General features: G+C 42.5%; 1 protein-coding gene across 4 annotated transcripts in view; it reads right to left on the reverse strand.

Moving 5' to 3' along the window:
* The window catches only part of IFT56 (intraflagellar transport 56), a 555,685-nt gene that overhangs the window by 431,957 nt on the left and 103,977 nt on the right, over nucleotides 1-19,751 (reverse strand). The gene's annotated exons all lie outside the window — the stretch shown is intronic.

Here is a 19,751-nt window from a genome sequence, read left to right on the forward strand (position 1 = left end):
AATCTAGGCAAAAATATTGAGATTTTACAATTATGTATGGTATGTGCCAGTTTACTTACTATAGCTCAGCAGTTCTTAGATACGATGGCTTACATTTGTGCCTTATTTTTAGGCTTTCGCTCTTCTGTTTTCATCTGGTAATTCTGCCAGTAAGTCTTGCAGATGTAGCAGTTTGGGTTAATTTACACTTGTGTTGTTTAGTAACGCATATTAAAGAGTCTACTGCTGTAATGTGCATTTTTGTATGTGTTTTGATGCTTTTGTGATGCATTAAAGTGCTAATGAAGCTTACATAGCTAGTCTGGCTGAAAAAAGACCAAAGTCCATCTAGTTCAACCATAAAAAAAAAAATAAAAAGTTATAATCATATACCCACAGTTGATCCAGAGGAAGGCAAAAAAACCCAGCAAAGCATGATCTAATTTGCTCCTGGCAAGGAAAAAAATTCCTTCCTGATCCCCCAAGCGGCAATCTGATATTCCCTGGATCAACTTTACCTATAAATGTTAGTATCCGGTTATATTCTGTGTATCTAAGAAAGAATCCAGGCCTTTTTTAAAGCAATCCGCTGAGCTGGCCAGAACCAACTCTTGAGGGAGTCTGTTCCACATTTTCACAGCTCTCACTGTGAAGAAACCTTTCCATGTTTGGAAATTAAATTTCTTTTCCTCCAGATGTAAAGCGTGCCCCCTTGTCCTCTGTGATGACCTCAGGGTGAATAGCTCTACACCGAGTTCACTATATGAACCACTGATGTATTTATACATGTTGATCATATCCCCCCTTAATCTCCTCTTCTCAAGAGAGAATAAATTCAGTTCCTCTAATCTTTCCTCATAGCTGAGCTTCTCCATGCCTCTTATCAGTTTGGTTGCCCTTCTCTGTACTTTCTCCAGTTCCCCAATGTTCTTTTTGTGAATTGGTGCCAAAAACTAAACTTCAGATTCCAGATGAGGTATTACTAATGATTTGTACAGGGGTAAAATTATATCTCTCTCTCTGGAGTCTATACCTCTTAATGCAAGAGAGGATTTTGCTTGCTTTAGAAACCGCAGCTTGGCATTGCATGCAATTATTAAGCTTGAGATCTACCAGAACTCCCAGATCCTTCTCCTCCATTGATTCCCCCAGTTGTACTCCCCCTAGTATGTATGATGCATGCATATTCTTAGCCCCCAAGTGCATAACCTTACATTTATCAACATTAAACCTCATTTGCCACATAGTTGCCCAATTAAACAGTACATTGAGGTCACTGAGGCTTGTAAATTGAAGACATCCTGTAACGCCGTTATTCAACGGCAATGCTTGGTGTCATCTGCAAAGACTGAAATGGTATTTTTAATCCCAGACTCTATATTGTTTATAAATATACTAAAAAGTAAGGGTCCTAACTGTAAAGATGTGAACAATATGGAGTCAGATCATCATATCATTCTTATATCAAGAGTTCCTCTATAACTGTTTTTCTGTACTTGTTTTTCTGTTCTTGAATTCTTAAGGTATTTTATAACCTTTGCAACCTTATGTATCTAGTTGTTGGGACATCTGTGGTTTCTCTTTTCCAGAAATGGTTGGCTGAACAGTCAAGACCATTTCTCAAAAATCACTATTTTGCTAAAAAGTCCCTTTTTGTGTAATCATAGTTGGAGTTATTATGACTGTGACAGCGTATACCCAGAGACTGACGCAGTCCTCCATTTTGTTAAGAACCTCCATCTTGGAAAAAGGGGTTAACCATCCTGACAAACATACTTCCCCCTCATTCTCCCCCTCCCTTTCTGAGAGTCACAGCGACATTTGGCCAGTGAGTATGTGTGTTAGGAATGTAACAGGATGCCAGGGCCCAGCAGGGGGCTAGGAGCTATAAAGTCCCCAAGGGAGCTGGGGCCTAGCTGTCAGAAGAACCTGTAAAATGTAACACCTCGTATAAGATAAGGCAAGCTTTCCCTGGAGTTCAAGACATTCCAAGGAAGGCGGGGCCAGCTAACACTTTTAAAAATCCATTTTTCCCCTATGTCTCATATCTTGGAATATGAGAGACTTACATAAAAACCAGACATATCGTCAGATTGGCTAAGAGAAGATGAATAATTTGATAGGTCACTCGCCTTGTCTCGAATACATAGGAAAGCCGAAAAATAGATCTCGTGAACCGTTCAGTGTATAATTTCATAATTCATATCTAATCAATCCTCAGACATGTCTGCATAATAATCTACTCGTGGGTGGAATGTCACTTGTGCCTAGGAAAAGTTATGAGCCAAAATATGAACTACACAAGATTTTGGCTCTAGTTTAGGTCCACGCCCAGACCTCCACGCCCTAAACGGGGTATTGGTCCTTGACTTCAGAGACACCCCCTGCTTGGGAACTACAAATTAGGCTGTCAGGCCTAAGAAGAGTAAGTTGAAGACGTCTCCCATTTTAACATCAGTACCACCTGGGGAGACCAGTGCCCTTTCGCTCTGAAACTTGGATCTGCTAACCAAGGACTTTGGCAAGTACCTTAACCCTTTCACCTCTCTCTGATATCTCTTTGCTGTGCTGTTAGTCTCTGTATATTTATAAATATATATATATAAATATATATATATATATATATATATCTTACATCTTTTTCTGGAAATATTTTTATTGCACCCGTTTGACCTTTTAGTAATAAATCTTTCCTTCTCAAAGTGTTGAACTGTTTCTATAGCGCTTTATTGCAATTTACGAATTCCTGCCTCTAAAGAGACGCTACTGTTTGTTTAACCCTCTGCATAATCGGCCTGCGGTGACCGTATTATGCAATTATCTCAACCATTATAGTGTTTTAGCTGATATCGCAGAGTTTCCTCTTTCTCTGTACAAAAAGGAGGTGTTGGCAGTGTGAAGGGTTAATTGCGTAATTAACCTGACTCAGTAACAATCGCTCAGGCTGCCGGTACATCGATTGTGGTCCAATTAGCTGGAAAATCGTTCTGCAGGGTGCAGCTGGGTGTGGCATTGTTACGCATGTGACAGCACGGTTTTAGATTGGCTAGTCCTTCGGTCACGAGTTTGGTGAGAAGGGCTGGGGTCTAATGCTGCGTTCGTGACAAAGAATCTTTACTTGTGTCCAAGAGGTCAGTGTGACCACATCCGGTATTGAGACAATCAGTTAGGAATTTCTCATGATTTGGACTTATGCCAATGATTGAAAACCATTGTTAAGGTTTCCTTTAAAACATCCACCCATGTATCTATCTGTATCACATTGTCTCTGCATGCTCTGTGATCCAATGTACATTGTAATTCTCCAGTAAACTTATATCAGACGAATGCAACAGAATTGGCGTTGATGTCCTTCCTTGAAAAGGCGTACTTAACACAACATTGAGCCTTGGGGTACACCACTGACAACCCTAGACCATTCAGAGTATGAATCATTAACCACTACTCTTTGAATACAATCTTTTAGCCAGTTTTCTATTCATTTACATACGGATTTTTCCAAGTCCATAGACTTTACATTACACATTAGCCATGTGTGGGGAACGGTGTCAAATGCTTTTGCAAAATCCAAGTACCATGTTCACAGCCATCCCTCTGTCCAAGGTTTTCCTCACCTCCTCTTAAAAAGAAATCAGATTTGTTTGACAACTTCTGTCTTTCATGAATCCATGCTGTCTGTTGCTTAAAATATTTTTTCCAGCAAGAACTCATCTATGTGGTCTTTTCTTAAACTCTCCAATATATTCCCAACTATAGAAGTTAAACTAACAGGTCTATAATTACTTGGTAAAGATTTTGACCCCTTTTTAAATATTGTCACCACATTGGCCTTACGCCAATCCAGTGGTACTATACCAGTCATTAAAGAGTCCCTAAAAATGAGAAACAATGGCTTGGAAATGACAGAGCTCAATTCTTTAAGGACCCGTGGGCGTATGCCATCCGGTCCAGGTGCTTTATTTACCTTTATTCTGTCTAAATATTTTTGGATCATATCAATTGTGAGCCAATGTGGATCATCTGGAGCTGTGTCAATACCATGCCCATTATGGACAAGAGCTCCCCCATGCTCCTTTGTATACACAGACCTGAAGAAGGTATTTAATAAATTTGCCTTCTCTTTGTCCCCAGTCACCCACTCTAGATTATTTTGTAAAGGGCCTACATGCTCGGATCGGACCTTTTTACTATTAATATATTTGAAGTATTTTTGGGGGTTGGTCCTGCTATCTTTTGCAATCTGTTGCTCGTTTTCATGATGATAGCGTTCCTTCATTTTTATATTTAATAAAATTTATTTTCTTATTATCTATAACTTATATTTTTAACTTTGGCCGTAAGCCACATAGGTTTGATTTTTAGCCTTTTAAATCTGTTGCCCATGGGAATATATTTTGCAGCTTGGCAAATGCCCTTTTGTGTGTCTGTTTTCTATTTGTTTTAAAAGGGTTCAGTAGTACCCCAGCTCAGTAATACCCCCAAGACCAGTGATACCCCTGTTCAGCAGATCCCCAGCACACTAGTACCTCTGCTCAGCATATCCCCAGCTCATTAGTATCCCTGTTCAGCAGATCTCCAGCTTATTAGTGCTCCGCTCAGTAGATCCCCAGCTCAGTAGTGCCCCCGCTCAGTAGATCCCCAACTCATTAGTGCCCCCCCCGCTCAGCAGATCTCCAACTCATTAATGCCCCCAACTTATTAGAACTTATTAGAACCCCCAGTTCAGCAGAGCCCCCCTCAATAGTAACCCCATTCAGAAGATTCCCAGCTCATTAATAACCCCAGCTCTGCTGAGCCCTTGCTGAGAAGCAATCCCCACATCTGTTGATACCCCACTTCAGTACTCCAGTTTGCTGATCCTGCTCTCTCTCTAGTCCACACTCAACTCCCGCTATGTTGCTCCCATGCTGTGCACCATATGTGACATTTGCTAGTTTCTCATGCTCCGGTGCCTCAGTTCTGCTGATTCTTCACTAATCATTCATCTCTCTCTGATCGTGGCTCACTTCCCACTGTATTGCTGCCATGCTGAGCACCATGTATGACATCTGCTAATTTCTCCTGCTCTAGTTCCCCAGCTCTGCTGATCCTCCATCACTCAGTCTCTCTCTTTGGTCCCTGCTCACTTGCTACTATAGCATTTACACATTGCGCACCACATGTGCTGTCTACTAGTTGCTCTGATCCAGACCCTGCTCACCTTCCTGCTGCTCCATACTGCACATCAGGTGTGATGTCTGCAGCAAGCACTCCCGGTATATATACACATGAATTAGAAGTGGCTGCTGATGACATTTGTCTGGTTCGCGTGTTGGGTTTCCCAGTGCATTCAGAGATATCTCATACCTCCAAAACAAAGCAAAGCTAACTCTGAATATGAACCCCTGAACAGCTGCCAGTGCTGTTTGGGAGTGCTGTGACATAATTCTATGGAAGCTCTGGAGATGCTTTTAAGCACCAAGATAGAATTCTGAAGCAAAGCAATGCAAACTCCACAGTGTGTGCAGGACTTTAAGGGAACCATTTTATTTAGCGATAGCTGCTTTGATTGGTAAATTACTGTACTTTAAAAATGCAAGTCAAATGCCACATTTTGAAACAAGTGTAAACAAGGCCTTAGAGCAGGGGTCGTCAAACTTTTTTAACAGGGGGCCAGTTCACAGATCTTCACACTGTTGGGGGGCCGGATAATAGTTTGAAAAAAATATTAAGAAATTCCTATGCACACCGCACATATCTTATTTGTAGTGCAAAAAAACCCAGGAAAAAAACAATACAATATTTAACATGCACTGTACACTGTAACGCACTGAACACCGCAATGCACTGTACACTAACACAGTGGACACCGCAATGCACTGGATACCGCAATGCACTGTACACTGTAGCGCACTGGAGACCGCCATGCACTGTACTCTGTAACGCACTGACCATAACACACTGTAACGCACTGGACACCACAATGCACTGTACACTGTAATGCACTGAACACCGCAATGCATTGTAACGCACAGGACACCGCAATGCACTGTACTCTGTAACGCACTGTACTCTGATACACTGGACATCGCAATGCATTATAACATACTGGACACCGCAATGCACTGTACTCTGTAACGCACTGTACTCTGATACACTGGACATCGCAATGCATTATAACATACTGGACACCGCAATGCACTGTACACTGTAACGCACTGGACACCGCGATGCACTGTACTCTGTAACGCACTGTATTCTAACACACTGGACACCACAATGCACTGTACACGGATACACAGGACACCGCAATGCACTGTACACTAATACATCGGACACTGCAATGCACTGTACACAGATACAATGGACACCGCAATGCACTGTACCTGGTGCCTGGTGAGCTCTCCTCTTCTCCTGTTGCTCCTCTGGCTGCAGCAGGTGAAATCCGGGGCTTCCAGGCTATCGCCTAGCTATTTGCTGGCTGGTGCCGTTTTTTATTTTCTGAATTTTTTGGGGGGCTGGCCGGATAAATGTCTTTGGCAGGCCATATCCAGCCTGCGGGCCATAGTTTGAAAACACCTGCATTAGATGGTTGAGATAAACCATTTAACACTGACAAGGGTGCTTATAATGGTTATCTTTTATTTATGTAAAACCTGTATCCCAAAGGGAATGCAACAGTGATGGTAACGGCTGGAAAAGTGTTAGCTGGAGCTTATGTTTGTTAGTGTATATAAATCTGGTAGTGCATCCAACACTCCCCCTCCCCCCAGACTGACAATATTGCTGGTCTCTCTGTTGCTCTTTCATCCAGAGTGTAGGCACCCTAATACAGGACTTGTGTTACTGGCCAGATCACCAGGTAAAAAGAGAGGGAAAAAAAGAAAAAGAAAAAGTAATGCAGGCATCACACTCTACACCTTGTTCCAAATTATTATGCAAATTATATTTAAGTGTCACAAAGATGAAATATTTTGTTTTTCAGTTTAACTCATGGATGGCATTGTGTCTCAGGGCTCTTTTGATCACTGAAAACAAACTCGGACACCTGTGATAATTAGATTGGCAGGTGAGCCCAATTTAAGGAAAAACTACTAAAGGAGGGTGTTCCACATTATAAAGCAGAGCACCATTTTCAAGCAATATGGGGAAAAAAAAAAGGATCTCTCTGCTGCCGAAAAGAGTGAAATAGTTCAATGCCTTGGACAAGGTATGAAAACATTATATATTTTACGAAAACTTAAGCGTGATGATCGCACTATTAAGAGATTTGTGGCTAATTCAGAGCACAGACAGGTTCGTGCAGATAAAGGCACATTGAGGAAAATTTCTGCCAGATCCATGCATCGGATCAAGAGAGCAGCTGCTAAAATACCATTACATAGCAACAAACAGATATTTGAAGCTGCTGGTACCTCTGGAGTCCCACAGACATCAAGGTGTAGAGTCCTCCAGAGTCTTGTAACTGTGCTTAAACCTTCTATTCGGCCACCACTAACCAATGCTCACAAACAGAAACGGCTGCATTGGGCAGAAAAATACATGAAGACTAATTTTCAAACAGTCCTGTTCACTGATGAGAGCCGTGCAACCCTGGATGGTCCAGATGGATGGAGTAGTGGATGGTTGGTGGATGGCCACCCTGTTCCAACAAGGCTGTGACGTCAGCAAGGCGGTGGTGGAGTCATGTTTTGGGCCAGAATCTTGGGAACAGAGCTGGTCGGCCCCTTTAGGGTTCCCGAAGGTGTAAAGATGACCTCTGCAAAGTATGTGGAGTTTATGACTGATCACTTTCTTCCCTGGTACAGAAGAAAAAACTATGCTTTCCGTAATAAAATCATCTTCATGCATGACAATGCACCATCTCATGCTGCAAAGAATACCTCTGCATCAATGGCTGCTATGGCGATAAAAGGATAGAAAGTCATGGTGTGACCTCCATCCTCCCCTGACCTCAATCCTATTGAGAACCTTTGGAGCATCCTCAAGCAAAAGATCTATGAGGGTGGGAGGCAGTTTACATCCAAACAGCAGCTCTGGGAGGCTATTCTGACATCTTGCAAACAAATTCAAGCAGAAACTGTCCAAAAACTCACAAGTTCAATGGATGCAAGACTTGTGAAGCTGCTATCAAATAAGGGGTCCTATGTAAAAATGTAACGTGACCTGTTAAAATGTTTAAAAAGATAAAATGTTGTTAAAAGTTTTATTGAAATAGCTTTTGATTTCAGTTAATATGCTGCAAATACAACAAATGCCAATTTTCAGTTCTTTACAACCTATAAAGTGTTTTGAAACTTACTGTGTGTAATAATCTGGAACAGTGCATTGTAAGTTTTTTATGTTTAAAAAAAATCCTGTTATCATTAGGAGGTTTGTTCAATAAAATTTGAATTGTACTCTTAATAGTTGATAACATGAGAATTATGCTGACTGTTATTTACATCAATTATTTAGGTAAAGGAAAATAGTATCATTTGCATAATAATTTGGAACAGGGTGTAATGGTTAGTAAGCTGCAATATATTAGATTTTTGGTTTTGGGTTCAATGTGGAATTCCTGTCAAATTCTAACTAAGGCTAAAACTACTTCCACTGCCATTCTAAGACTATTCTACCTACCTTGTGGAAGGAAAGATTCCTATACTTACCTATTCTGTAGTTCTTCCAGTTCGATCACATGACCGGCTTCAGTATAGAGGAGAGGCAGCAGCAATGGCTGCAGAGCCTTGGCGATGATGTCACTCATAGGCTTACTATGGGGCAGCCGTTGTTGGCTATCCCTCCTCTAAACTGAAGCCGACCCTGGGATCAGATCATGTGACCAGACTACAGCAGCTTCAGAATAGGTAAGTATAGGCATCACTCCTTTTACAGGGTAGATAGAATAGTCTTGGAATGGGGGTGAGAGTAGATTTAGCTTTATTTAGAATTTGACTGGAATTACACTTTAAAGGAGAAGTGTGGGTTTACAAATAAAACATACATACATACATACTCACCTATTATTATTATACAGTATTTATTATACAGTATTTACAGTATTTACAGTACCTATGTCAGTCCAATGCTGCAGCTGCCCCCAACTGGCTCTAAGACAGAGAACTGAGCGATCATATGACCACTGATTACTCAGTTCTCTGTCTTCAATGAGCATATAGCAGTGACTGTCAGTCACCGACTCTTTGCTCTGCCCTTCCAGTGCACACTGCAGTGCCGGGTTGTTCAGAGAGCAGGGGCAGCTGGCTCAAGCTATCAGCAGTGCGTTGAGAGGCTGAGCAATCTGCCAGTCAGGCATCTGGGTGGATACCAACATTGTCAGGATCCCTGCAGAGCCTGCAATGGTTCTGACACATCAACCAAGAGCGGCTTTAGCCAGCTGAATCTGAGTTACAGGAGTGTGGAACTAAGGCACTCCTGTGACCCAGAAGATAAGTATGGCCAAAAGAGCTTTGGTCATACTTCTCTTTTAATGCCACTTTAACTTCTATACATGCCACAATGATTTTCATGTTGCTTTTCCAGGACATGTGAGGCTTTCCTTTTGGTAGACTCCTTTAAAGTGACTGTAAAGTATTTTTTCTTAAATCACAAACAAGTCATACTTTCCCAATGGTTTTGCACAGAACAGCCCCTGAATCCCCTCTTCTAGGAGTTACCACAGGTGATCTCAGCTCCTCCTCCCTTCCGAGTGCCCCATAGCAAGTCGTTTGCTATGGGGCAGTTGTGCTATTGATACACACAAATTGGCTAAGCACCCCGCTCTCACGACACAGGATTTGATGCCTCCATGTCCAGTGAGGAAGCAGTGAGAAGGAGAGAGCAACACTGCTGCTCTCAGGCACAGCACTGGATCGAGCTCAGATAAGTAATTAGTGGGGGAAGTGACCATGGAACGTTTTTCACCTTAATGCATTTACAACTATATCTCAAGTCCCACTCGAATTCAGAATTTTGTCAGTGAACTTTTATTCGCATTAAATGGGTTTTGTATTTCTGTATCCAAGTGCCTTCAAAAGTCAGCTAATTAGTAAATAGAGTCCACCTGTGTGTAATTTAATTTCAGTATAAATACAGCTGCTCTGTGAAGCCCTCGGAGGTTTGTTAACTACTTGCCGACCTCAGATAGACGAATGACGGCTACACTGCAGCCGGCCAGTTCTGGGAGGGCGTCATATGACGTCCTCCCAGAACGTGCTCTCCTGCGCGCCCGGCGATCTCCGTGATCACTGTATCCTACGGACACAGCTGATCACGTGATGTGGTAAAAGGCCAATCACAGTGGCCTTTTACCACGTGATCAGCCGTGTCCAATGACACGCTGATCACCGGGAAATGGAATTGCCGGTTCTCGGCTGCACTTTCCTCGCGCTGTCAGATCGTGAGGAAAGTACTGCCGAGAACTGGCAGTTGTCAGAGCAGGGATCGGCACCGATCATCAGAGCACTGATGATCAGTGCCCTGATGATCGGTGCCCAGCAGTGCCACCCAGAAGTTGTGCCCACCTGTGCCCAGCAGTGCCGCCCACTAGCTCCGCCCACCTGTGCCCAGCAGTGCACCCACCTGTACCCAGCAGTGCACCCAGCTGTGCCACCCAGCAGTGTCACACACCTGTGTCCAGAAGCGCCACCTACCTGTGCCCAGTAGTGCCACCCACCTGTGCCCACCCACCTGTGCCCACCAGTGCCACCCACCTGTGCCCAGCAGTGCTGCCAGTCAGTGTCCAGCAGTGATGCCAGTCAGTGCCACCTATCAGTACCCATCATCAGTGCAGACTATCAGTGCTGCCTATCAGTGCTGCCTATCCATGCCGCCTCATTAGTGCCACCTATCAGTGCTGCCTATCAGTGCCACCTCATCAACATAAATCAGTGAAGGAGAAAAATTACCTGTTTGAAAAGTTTTATAATAGAAACAAAGAAACTTTTTTTTTTCAAATTTTTTGCACTTTTTTTTGTTTATAGCGCAAAAAATTGTTTTAATAAAGGACTTGTCAAAGACCCTGTACTGTGTTTTTTTTACACCACACTCTGTTTTTTTGTGAATGAGTAGCAGGACCATGTACCGCAGACTCATTCACGTAGGGGGGGGCGGGATCTGGGGGCCCCCTTGTTAAAGGGGGCTTCCAGATTCCGATAAGCCCCCCCGCCCGCAGACCCCCACAACCACCGGCCAGGGTTGTGAGGAAGAGGCCCTTGTTCCCATCAACATGCTTTGGGGGGGGAGCCCCCTCTGCCCCAAAGCACCCCCCCATGTTGAGGGCATGTGGCCTGGTATGGTTCAGGAGGGGGGGGGCGCTCGCTCGTCCATCCCCTTTCCTGACCTGCCTGGCTGCATGCTCAGATAAGGGTCTGGTATGGATATTGGAGGGTACTCCACGCTGTTTTTTTTTTAAATTTTCGGCATGGAGTTACCCCTTAACATCCATACCAGACCCGAAGGGCTTGGTATGGATGGGAGGGGGGACCCCACGCTGTTTTTTTTATTATTTATTTAATTCACGGAAATAATTTAAAATTCAGCTGTCAGTGGGAAACCTCGATGACAGCTGAAACATTCCTTCTGTCCCTGCAGAGAGCTCCGCTATTATATTTGACATTAAAAAGTATAGAGACTGCAACATTGTATCTATTTGTATCCAATTCGGATACATATAGATACAATGTTGCAACCTTTATACTTTTTAATGTCAAATATAATAGCGCAGCTCTCTGCAGGGACAGAAGTAAGACGGGGCGAAAAATCGGACAATTTTTTTTTACCGTTGGTGGTAACGTCGGCCCATTGAACAACCGATTTTTCGGTTTTTGTTTTTTTTTTTAAAACTTTGAGTTTATTAAAAGATACAAAGTTTTCTGTAACTTCGGGGAAAGTGACTTCTAAGCCTGTGAACTATATTGAAGAAAAAAAAAAAAAGGCTGGCATTTGCATTTGAAAATCAGCGCCGACACTTTGTATTGCGAAAAAATTATTAACAATTGTGTAAACCGAGGCATTATTTTCAATGGATTTTCATTCGTAAACCGAAAATTACGTTAACCAAGGCGTTGGTAAACCGAGGTATGCCTGAATTAGTATTGCAATCCTTTGTATTGGGATACATAGAACCAACATACTTCTGAATTGGCAACATAGCACAACATTTGTGTCGCATTTGAGATATCTGGCTAGTTACACTGACCTTGCCCAGGGACCTAGGATTGATTCACACCACAGAAATACAGGCAGGATTAGTGTTCAACAGCTTCGTGGATTAGTGGTTAGCACTACTGTCTCACAATGCTAGGGTTGTTGGTTTGAATCCAAACCACAGCAATGAATTTGCATGATCTCCGTGTGACTACCCTAACATACATGTGCTGGTGGCAGCATCTTTGCTTTCTGTTTAAATGATTCCTAGAATGTGAATTAGAATGAGGCCTTGTCTGTTCAAACACCTTTAAAGTAGCACCTTATGTGAATGTCAAACAATGGGATGAGATAAGGGCCTGGACTAATGATTGATTGGATAATGCTGGTTTGCACTCCACCTCCTTTTGGGAAATTTTGTCAAACCATGAGAAGAGTGAGCGAAAGAAATGGATTAAAAAAATAAAAATAAAATAATGGCATGGAGTCCCCCCCCCCCCCCCCAAATCCATAACAGACCCTAATCTGAGCATGCAGATACCTCATGCCTTCAAAGATTTATTTCCTTTGTTGAATTGCCTGCTTGGTTCACACTAGATGTGATTTAAAATTGTGCTTTTTGTTGGCAATTTCACCGTGTTTTCTGTAGATTTACCAATGAGTTATTGCGTTTTCAATTGTGTTTTGCATTGCGATTTCTATTGTAGTCTATATGTGAAATTACTACAAAATGCTGAAAAAGTTAGACGAGAACTACTTTTGAAATTGTGCTGCAGCAAATCGCTTACGTTAAGACACTCACATCCACATTCATTAGATCGGATATTAGGTACAATTTCAATTCCCAAATCGCACCTGAAATCGTGCACCCTGGATGCGACTTGGCATGCGATTTGCAAATCGTATGCCAAGTCGCACCCTATTGTCTGCTATTAGAGCAGTCACATGGGTGCGTTTCCGACACTGATTTCTAAAGTAGTACATGTACTACTTTTGTGACGATTTGCATAGATATCTGTGTCAGATGTCTTGCAAATCGTAAGGAAATCAGCATCTTCACTGTACGTCGCACAATTTCTAAATCGGCTTTGATGTGACTGGGGTGTAAGGCCTTTTTATGTTTGATTTCCTGAGTGTTTTTCCGATTTATGGGAAATGCCGCATACTAGCAAAAGTGAATTGACATTTTCAGTATTGCATGCGAGATGTGGTCATGTGACTGCCTTAACTCATGCAATAATCTGGAGTGAATTGTGCCCATAGGGCCAAGAAATATTGCCAATAGGGTTCCCTTTCACATCCCTGTTCAATGTTCTGTTGTATGCTGCACATGTACACTTAACTGTGGCTTTCTTTCTGACTCTGATTTGTGGGGCCTGTATACCAAGGGTTAACGCAGGTGGGAAGAGCATTAATCAGGTGCAAACACTTTCTCTGACCAAATGAATGACAGTGGTGGGTGTGGCCTACCTTATATAAAGAGACCCAGTAGTGGTGATTTTTGCCTTGTACAGGCACATTATTTCTGCATGTCCTTGTCTGTGGTGGTTTGGGGAGGAAGAGATATTGTGGTGAATTGCCTCCAGGCCACACTCACGCTGTGTTTTGATGTGGGCTGTAAATGTTTTGCATGTTCTTCCTTCTAAGGTGTGTTTGTGTGTTATTGTACAATGATTGTGTGTTTATTATCTTTGCATTGTAATCCTAACACATGTCCATTGCTCTGCTCTTAGAAGTTTGCTTTATTTAGAATGAAATGCAGTTTTCAGACAAACATGGTGAGAAATGTATGTGTGGGGGATTTGGGGAGGTGGGAGGTGTTTTTATTTTGGCATGTATGTATTTTTATATTATTTCGATCTGCCGCTTTTGTGAATAAGCCCAAGTGATTCATATTAACCGTTTGTTTCCTGCTGTAACCTGTGAAAGCACAGTTCATTAGAAGTATAGTCTTTTAGATTGTAAGCTCTTATGAGCAGGACCGTTCTATTATAGCAACATCAATCCTGTGTTTTTTGGGTTTTTTTTCACACCAAGATATTGAATGTAGCTTTTTGTTGCTGTCCAAATAAATGTGGAATGTGTATTTGATCAATACATATTTGTACTATGTATTTTTTGGGGGGATTATTTCATGTTCTAGTTGAATGTTGCACAGTGGCTAAATGGTTAGCACTTCCACCTGGCAGTACTAGGGTCGTTGGTTCGAATCCCAGCCACGGCACCTCCTCCCTGTGCCTGTGTTTCCTCCGGGTACTCCAGTTTCCTCCCACACTCTAAAGACATACTGGTAGGTTAATTGGATCCTGTAAAAATTGGCCCTAGTATATGTATGAATGTAAGTTAGGGCTCTTAGTATGCCCCTTGAGGGTTAGGGACTAATGTGAATTTACCACATCTACAGTCAGGTCCATAAATATTGGGACATCGACACAATTCTAACATTTTTGGCTCTATACACCACCACAATGGATTTGAAATGAAACAAACAATTGTCCCATTACTTTTGGTCCCTTAGCAAGTGGGAGGCACATATGCAAACTGTTGTAATTCCTACACCGTTCACCTGATTTGGATGTAAATACCCTCAAATTAAAGCTGACAGTCTGCAGTTAAAGCACGTCTTGTTCGTTTCATTTCAAATCCGTTGTGGTAGTATATAGAGCCAAACATGTTAGAATTGTGTCGATGTCCCAATATTTATGGACCTGACTGTATATGTAAAGCGCTGCGTAAATTGACAGTGCTATATAAGTATCTGAAATGTACTAGCACCCCTAACACTGATTTTTGCTAGCTATATAATATGCCCAAATCTTCCTTGTTAGAGCGCACATGTGCAAGTATGTCCAAAATAACAAACCAAAAGCCCCCAATTGCACCACAAGACCATGTTATGTACCAATGAATAGGTCGTGTTCAATGTGCAGCTAGCTATTCTTTTTCTACAATCCTCTTAACAGTAATAAATTGGGCCCACAATTTATGTTGACTTTGGGCCTTTACTGGCAAATATATATTTGCCAATGTCATATACATAGTATAGCTGCAAGCATACATTCACCAATGCCAAATCTACAATAGAACTGCAAACATATATTTGCGAATGTCATACACAATAGAGCCGCATGTAAAATTGCTATGGTGCACAAATAAACGCCAAGACAGCTGTTGGAGGAGGCGCTAGAGCAGCTGTCATACTGGAAATACGTTATGATGTTGGCGGAAGGATGTTTGCACACACCCGGAAGTGGGAGTGTGAGTGGATGGGAGTGTAGTTAGGAGAGTTTAGTGGTAATTTGCAAGTCTATTTTTGAGCTTTGTGAATTGTTCTTTTGTGGAATTCCAGACCACATCTGGACATGGCGAGATCGCTGTTCTCCACCGAGGAGCTGATCCTCATTTGCTGGGGAAACATTACTAATAATTTTTGTATTTTCAGTTGAAAACATGTCCAATTCCTAGATCCATTGAGGTACATAGCAGAGGTTCAAGGTTCTTCCTAACTATACAGGTGGCACAGACACAAGCATACACCCAGGGCCACTGTTAGATATCATGGGGCCCCGTACAGCATACCTGACAGCCCCCACCACCAGAGAAAATATCCAAATTATATTTATGGTAAAAATACACTAAAAACATTATTAATGGACATAATCCCAACCATATTCCTGTGAAATCTAAATGATAAAACTGTACTGAGTTCATAAATAATGCTGTGTGTGTAATTGAGGTGTAATTGAGGTTTTGGGGCTCATGGGTGCTGTGGCTTGTAGAGTGGGAATCAGTGGTTTGTTTTTGTGGCTATCGCCGTTTGCAGGCAACCTATGTTACACTATGGAATTGCTGCAGGTCATAATTTGACAAGCATATGGGTGCAGGTCTACAGTCCTGAACACAGACAGTGAGCATTCAGGGCCACTTCCCCACGCCTTCACACCTGTCAGATTAAAACCTGTGTTCATACAGCTGCTGTGTCCCCATAGTGTAACAGGTGGTTCTAGCCACATAAACAACCCACTCATTCATGCTGTACAGGCCAGAGGACCTGTGTGAATGGGGCATTTTTTACTTTTTTTTTTTCCTCAGCTCGTTAATTTCAATGGCCTGGCTAATGTGTGAGAATATGCAAAAATACTGCAGGCATATTATTTTAAAAGTGTGTTGCACCTAACAGCGCACATCTGCAAACGGCATTGCATTTCTTTGCTGTGCTGGAAAATGTGTGTTCTTGCATGCGTTTCTGCACCACCAATGGTGTGAACAAGTCCTAAGGGCCAGTTCACACTATAGAAACAGTCTAGATGTGTTCCTGATGCATTTTTGCATGCCCTTTTGGCATGCATGTTTAGTGTGTTCCAGTACATTTTGGATGCGTTTTGGACACGTTGCATTGCATTTTTGTATCCCTTCCAGTTAGTTTTTTCTACTTTCTTTTTATTAAATTTAATTAGGGACATGTGCGTTTTAGTACATTCAAGGACGTTTCAATGTGTTCCAGTACAGTTCTGTGCAGAAACAATGCAGCGTGGTCAACTTTGTTTACAGCACCTGCAATGCACTGAAAATGCAAGCGCTGATGTGAACTATGACATTGACAACCATATAACCTTCTTTGTGATGCCGAAAAAGCAACTGAAACACATATAGTGTGAACTGGTCCTAAAGATTATTAGAGGTAAGGGAACGGCACTGACCAGGGATTGTGAATTCAGTCAGACTAGTGGTGAGATACAATCAGCAATCGTATAATAATGTGAGTTCTGAGCTGTCTAATCTAATCTAAGAAACTCTGCCATGTAACAAGGTCCAATGAACCTAACATCATGTCTTTTGAGTGTTGGCAGAAACACATCCATACAGGGAAAGCATGCAAACTGGAATGCAGCCATGACTGGGATTAGAACCCATGACCCAAGTGCTGTAAGTTCTGAGCTCTAACCACTAAATCACTGTGGGAGACACAGTTTGAGCTACAATGTAGAATAGTTACATTGTTTAAAAATGATACAGCGAGCGCTGGTCAAATAATATAGACTACTAAAATGGTATTACACAAGATAAATATAACCACGAAGAGTAGTGCATGAACTCGTGAAAGGTCATCCACCCTTGTGACAGTGTACTACACTATTAAGCACCTTTCTGGCTCCTGTGGCTGAGCTAATTCCTCCCCAGGACCATTTGGGCACCCACCCTGATGGGTGCATGGATGGCTGGAGCTGGATGACTAACCCATAGCTGCCAGCATACCGCTGCACCCCCAGATGTGTGATGTGTATAACCCATGCGCATTAATACTTTTGTTCTGGTGAGTGTAGATCAGTCCCAAGGGTGGTTTATCTTTCACAAGTTCATGCACTACTGTCCGTCACAAAGAAACCACACGTGCCATTCATAGGCACTCTCTGAGTTGGTACTCTCACACGAAGGACATTCCATTATTCAGGAATGATGATATGAACTTATTTTAGCACCATTTACTATTTTACATCATTATTGCAATTCTTTGCACTTTTTGGTTTCTACATGCGTTCATTTTTGATCACATGCATTTATAGCGCTGCACTTGACTTTAACATAGAATAGTTATGTAATTAAAGAGAATGAAGATATATCATTATATTGGGAAACTAGAACTAGACATTCCAAATTATTTGAGATATAAGTGTGAAAATGTTTAATATTTGAAAATAGAATGTCATTCATTAGTAAATGCATTAGTTGTCTGATCATTTTGGAGAAACAGCAAAAAAAAAAAAAAAAAATATAGGTGTACTAATTATGTTACATTCTAAGTATTCTCTTTTGCTAACAGGAAAACGCCAATGCTACAAAGCCCGCGCTTGTGCGCCATCTAGCGAACATATCCGGTATTGCACCTAAAAATGTGCCAGACGCGACTTCACATTTACTAATGGCAAAGTAGACGTTTGTCAATGAGCTCAGAAGACTGACAGGTCTTGATTGATTTAACGGAGTCTGCCTGAATGTTCAGAGTCTGCTGGTAGACTAAAGTCTTAGTAAATCAGGGCCTGTGTGTCAGGAAACTAACACTGCACATCACCCTGAACACACCATCCCCACCATGAAACATGGTGGTGGCAGCATCATGTTATGGGGATGCTTTTCTTCAGCAGGGACAGGGAAGCTGGTCAAAGTTGATAGGAAGATGGATGGAGCCAAGTACATGGCAATCTTAGAAGAAAACCTGTTACAGTTTGCAAAAGGCTTGAGATTGGGACAAAGGTTCACATTCCAGCAGGACAATGACCCTAAACCTACAGCCAGAGCTACAATGGAATGATTTAGATCAACGCATATTCATGTGTTAGAATGGCCCAGTCAAAGTCCAGACCTAAATTCAAATGAGAATCTGTGGCAAGACTTGGAAGTTTCTGTTTACAGACGCTCTCCATCTAATCTGACAGAACCTGAGCTATGTTGCAAAGAAGAATGGACAAAATTTCACTCTAGACATGCAAAGCTGGTACAGATATCCCTAAAAAAACTTTCAGTTGCTCGAAAGGTGGTTCTACAAAGTATTGACTCGGGGGGCTGAATACAAATGCATGCCATACTTTTCAGATATTTAAATGTAAAAAAATTTGAAAACCATTTATCATTTTCCTTCCTCTTCACAATTATGTGCCACTTTGTGTTTACCACTGCTCAAGGTAGAGCAATTCCCAATCTTCAAGCACAACTCCTCCTGTAGGTGCTAGACCAGTTCGTGTGCTGCATAGATGTGTCAAGGTCCTACCTTTCCTCAAACCTTGTGCTGCTCCATGTGCTTGCATCCATCTTAGGTGTCTGCAAAGCATTGTGGGATTCTTTATGCTTTCAGTCCTCTGCAGCTCCTCCCCCAGGAGGTGGCGGCTTATCACATATAAGTCTGCTGTTTGTGACTGTCCATTGCATTCGTGTCCTGTCTGTTGCACAACAGCAAGCTCCTGTTTAGCTACTCATTGCTTTCCTGGATACCGACTCGGCTTTGACTAAGACTCCTCCTGGCTTCTGACCCCGACTCTGGCGACCATTCTTCCTGGCTCCTGATCCCGGCTCTGGCGACGATTCTTCCTGGCTCTTGACCACGGCTTTGGCTACGATTTCCGCTGTTGGACTTGCATAGACTATTGTCTTATTTTTATATTAATAAACCTACCTTTAATTGCACCTCCTTGTGTGTCTGGCTCCTCGCTCCCTGACACTACACGAATGCAATGAATCCTGACGGTGCAGGTACGCCCCCGCTCCCTATGTTGGTTGCCAGACTTGATCAGCAGGATCTCTTGTTGGCTCAGTTCGCTCAGGCGTTGCAGACGATGCTTGCACGCACAGCGCACCTTGCTCCTGGTGCTATTAGGCCGGTTGTCACTCCTGTGGTCGCTCCCGTTGTTGCTCCGGTTGTTGCGCCTACCTCCGCATCATCTGCCGTACCTGCGGTGCCCAGAGGTATGACTGGTTCAGCCCCCCTTCCACAGCGCTTTGGGGGTGAACCAAGTCAGTGTCGGGGTTTCCTTAACCAAGTGGGCATATATTTTTAATTGATACCCCACGCTTTTCCTACTGAGAGGTCAAAGGTGGGCTTCCTAATCTCGCTGCTCTAGGACAAGGCCTTGGCAAATCCCTTATGGGAGAACAATAACCCTGTGATTCAC

The sequence above is a fragment of the Staurois parvus genome, unplaced genomic scaffold (assembly GCF_062004578.1).
Source record: "Staurois parvus isolate SC_StPar_1 unplaced genomic scaffold, SC_StPar_1.0 ptg001291l, whole genome shotgun sequence".
In the NCBI taxonomy this organism is placed as follows: Eukaryota; Metazoa; Chordata; class Amphibia; order Anura; family Ranidae; genus Staurois; species Staurois parvus.